A 4829-nucleotide genomic window follows, 5' to 3' on the forward strand; every position below is an offset into this window, starting at 1 on the left:
TTTCTAGGTGAAAAATAACAATAATCTAATTCCTTCCTGATTTACAGGAGCCTAAAATGAAATAGAGTCGCCAGGACTTTCTGCAGTCCTGGTGAAACATTAAACTGAGTTTAATGTTTTTCATGTTGGTAACTAAAAAATGCTTAAACTTTAAATTGATCAATTTTCGGTTTTCCATGACTGAAATGCTTGAGGTGAGTCCCTAATTTTAGCAGAGGGTTTTCAGGCCTAGAACAAAGCTCACTTCATTAAAAGATTAATTATTTTGTTCAAAAAAGAGAATATTTACAGTTAACGCCAAACTGTCAACTGGACCTAAAAAGATTAAAAACGCACCAAAGAAATTCACGACAGCTTCTTCCATTAAAGTTTTGCAGAGTTTCACTGCAGCAGGCGCTTTTATATCTCACTTTTTATGTGCATTTTTAATGCGTCTGATAGGATTCAGGAGCAGCTGCGAAGCAGTGCAATAAAACTAAAATAAAAAAAAAAAGCGAAGTGGAGTGAACCTCCTCCCAAAGTTTGCGAACCTCCGGGGAAATGTGTCCTGACGCGGAGCAGACGGCAGCTGCACCCAAACAGAGTTTCAGGTGCAGACTCTTCACTTCTGATGAGAAAATCATTGCTGCTGCTCTCCCATTACGAGCGCGGCTACCTGCCGGGTCACATACAGAATAATGAGAAAATTATTGGTAAGTGCGGCAGGATTACAGGCTCTCTGCAGTCTCCTTTTGATCTGGCCTTGTCTTTCTGTTTGGCTTTAGGTGCCTTTGACTCTTTTGTTCGTTCTGTCGTCGCTCTTCGTGTTTCGGCTGCATTTGTTCATCCTGCTGAACCTGCTGAAATTACATAAAGCCTTTCATCTGTGCTCAGGAGTTATTGGCTGATGTTTTTGGCTCCACGGCAATAACTTTTGTCTGAACTTTGTGAGGAGTTCCTCTCTGTAGAAAAAAATAAATCTGCTGAATTATGGCGTTAATAACAGTGTGAACCGACTTCTCAATCAGGTTCTGCTTTTATGTGATGATAACTCTGTTGAAGCTGTGAGAAATTAAAGTCACAAAGTTTTACCAGATTTAATAAAGCGGCTGCTCTTAAGCGGATTCACCCTAAACTTCCCAGATACCAGCAGACAAATGAACCTTCTCAGCGATATATTTGGCATGTTTTATCGTTTCTCTTCATGTTTTACCCGTTTTATGTGAATGCAGCTGCGCGAGATAAAAAAATAAAAAAACTTTAACCAAGTGGCACCAGGTCCAGGTGGGAAACCCAAACAGTCCTGTCTCTGCAGTGAAACTCTCCTTGTTGTGGTGGATAGTAAAGTTTTTTCAGACAGAAGGTTTGTCTACTCACCTGAAACCTTATCAGGTGCTTCTTCAGTGGGATCAGCCAATCACAGGGCTGCAATTTTAATGTATTTTTAAGAAATGCATTTTTTCTTTTTAGCTTCTTAATGTTTAAATCAAATATGACTTGACCTGAAGGATTCACCGAGTTTCTCTCTGAATATTTGTAACAATAATTCAAACTTCTGTTTCGTCCTGATTAATTTTTTATAATTTTTATCCCACCTCTTACCTAATATAAATCAATATCTAAGCGCGTTTTCACGCCTGATGGTTTGGTAGACTCAGTTCAATTGGGGACCAAAGTTGCAACATTTGCTGCATTTCCAGTTGCTGCGTTTTCTGTCACAAACCAGCCAAACCCTTAGAGCAACCTGTTCCCCTCCTGGCCTGTGGGGGCGCTGCACCAACAACCACTGAAGAAAACAAGAAAACCTCTGAAGACGCTGAGCGCAACTTCCTTCACCAAATGGAAACAATGGAGGCGTCAGATTTTAGTGTTTGGAGGTTTTCTCATTTTCTTCTGCTAGCGCTAGGCTAGCATGTTTGGTTTTATTTACCCAGAATGCCTTGCGCTATAATCCACTTCCTGCTTTTGGTCGGTTTAGCGTTCACATATGGATTCAAATTGAATCAGAGTTCACTTCAACCAAACCCACACCGATGTTTGTAGGCGGACCAGAGTTAGCTTAGCATTCACACTTCACCAACTGAACCGGACTTTCTCATCAGGTTTATAAAGTCCTGGAGTTGGATTAAAGCGGAATAAACAGGACTGGTGGGAATGCAGCCAAAAATGTAGTAAACTGCCCCATCTGGAGAGCGGTGTGTCATCAGCGTGGCTTCGTAGTATCCTGGTGACACAATCCAATGGTGGGAAGTAATAATAACCTTTATTTAACCAAATTAAAAAAACTTAAGATCTAAAATCTTTTTTTCTAGATGAACCTGGCAAGAATAGCAGCGCAGTTTAAAGATATCAACATTTACATTCAATCAGAAGAATAAGTTTAGTTTTAAAACCATCAGAGCATAAAATACTAAAATAAAGAATATAATAATCAAAATCAATGGCAGTTAAAACTCTCGTCCTCACCGTCTTTCAGCAACACTTTCAGTTCTCCAAGAGTCACTTTCTAACCCTGACCCTCAGTTTAAACTCTTTCTGAATGTAGGCAGCAGCACGTGTAACTGCTCTCTTACCCAGATCTGTCCTAACTCTGGGACCAAAGTTTAAAAAGAAGAGCACCTGAAATTGAGCCTTGCGGAACGCCGTATTCTGCACTGGAAACAAGCTGGATTTGGTGCCGGCAATGCAGACAGAGCTGCATTAACAAACTCCAAGTCACAGCTAAAAGTCGCTCTGCATCCAACCCGTCCTACATTTGACCCTGTTCCCGGTTACCACAGCGACGCCCCAACCGCTCCATCCACAGTTCATCGATCGGTCAGAGTCGCCTTCCCTGCTCCTCGCGGTGCGGCGGCCTCAGGGCCCGCTGGCCGCCTCATGAACAGCTGAGTGATCTGGAGGCTCGATGCTGCTGAGGAGGTGAGGCGGCGTTTGAATCAGCAGCCGAGGCGCAGCAGAAACATGAAGGACAGTTTGGAGAAGGATGGAGGAACACCGCCATCGGGTAAAGTTTCCCACAGAGGCTGAGAAGTTTTCTCCCCTTTATGGCTGGAACAGACTCCCAGTCCCTCCAGTCCTCTGTCCTCCTCCAAATAGAAGATTTATTATTTATTACCAGCACAACAGTGGAGTTCTTTCTTTAAAGCTCTTAAAGAAACCCAAAAAACAGTCTGGGGCTTGTAGAGGAGAGTCTTCAGAGCACGATATTAAACAAGCCAGGCACATAAATCAAACTATGAAACACAAATGCAAGACAGATTATTCATTCAGGGATAGAGAGGGAGTTCCTCAGTTGCACTTACAGGGGAAATATTCTGCAAAATTATTTTTTTATACTTCCATTTGGGTTTCTACTGCTTCTAAAAACAGCCAAACATTTAAAACAGTAAAACGCCCAAATGTTTTTAAGAAATTGTTTTTTTGATGTCTGGAAAATGAGCCATTTCAAAAACCTCCTGATAGATAAGTCACACTGCGTCATTACCTAGCAACCCTAACCTGACCCAACCCGTTACCTAGCAACCCAAGCTGAACTCCAGCACGTTTGGTCAGCTGGTTTTACTGCTGTACAATGGCTGCTGTAAAAGACCAGAGTTTTGCTGTTGACTTACCATCCAGAAACCACTTACTGCATCGTTGTGGGTTGAGCAGGAGGCTCCACTGTCAAGGGACATTAAATGTCCTCCTAACTCACATCATTCAAGTGTTTTCAACAACTTGTTCTGTACGGTCATGCTGTGGGTAGCAGTCTGTCTTACAGAAGAAGCTTCTGACTGAAGACTGACGCTATCTATCATGACATGCTGACAGCTCAATATCTGGACAACAGAGTCGCTGCTAATCCGCCCCATTTGCTTTTGCCGCTCCTCTTTAAACCTCTGAATGGCTACAGACTTAGAACGGCCACAACTTTCTAGAGATGGTTTGAACTTCTTCCTTCCCATCTCCTCTGGGATTTTGGGTCATAGTTCAGAGGTTATTTGATATGCCAACCAGCTGCTCCTGGTTGGAAAAACATTGTTAGCATGGTTATGCATCTTAACAACTGTCCAAAAGGAAATAAAAATGGGAGCAGAAGTTTTTCCAACAGCACAGCATCAAAAACTGGAGGGAATAATTGTCAGAACGTGAAAAGCTTCAACCAGAAAGAACAAAAGAAGGAAAAACATCATCAAACTCAAACAGTTGATTTCACCCTGAAAGTTTGTAACGTCTGAGAAAACTTTGGCATCCTAAGCTGACCTGAGTCACAGCGGATCGTCATTCCCTGTGAAAACCTCAGGAACGCCTCATCGATCTCTGCTGGAGGTCGTCCGCTCGCATCATCGTCTCATCATTCCAACAGGAACTAATCTGTGGCGATGTTTCTTCAGGAACGGTTTCGTTTGCCTCCCGGTTTCCGTTGAACTTTTCGTTCCAGATTATCGTGTCTCAAGGTGAAATTCAACCTTTCATCCACTGATGTCGATGTGTGTTAATCAGACGGAGGCTGAAGAGTCTTTGTGCTGCCTGCAGAGAGAAGAGATATCAAAGCTGAGGATTCAGAGTTATTGACCTTGAAATGACATTGATTTCCCTTTAGAGATGAAAAGGAGTTTGCTCTGAAACACTGTAAATATTTTCTGCAGAGGGTAATGATGATTGATTTTCCACTTCTATTGGCTCTGGGCGTCGATGCTTTCTTCAGGTTGATGTAGAAACAGGAAAATCATGAAACTGCTGTTTGTGAAGGGCTAGCATGCTAACAGAATGCTAATGTCTGCGGCACAGATGATATTATACCTGCTGAGTTTCTGTTCAGTGTGGATGGATGGATGGATGGTTGGATGATGGATGGAAGGATGGATGGA

The sequence above is a fragment of the Poecilia latipinna genome, unplaced genomic scaffold, assembly GCF_001443285.1.
Source record: "Poecilia latipinna isolate Pla-1442-1.1 unplaced genomic scaffold, P_latipinna-1.0 Scaffold338, whole genome shotgun sequence".
Classification (NCBI taxonomy): domain Eukaryota; kingdom Metazoa; phylum Chordata; class Actinopteri; order Cyprinodontiformes; family Poeciliidae; genus Poecilia; species Poecilia latipinna.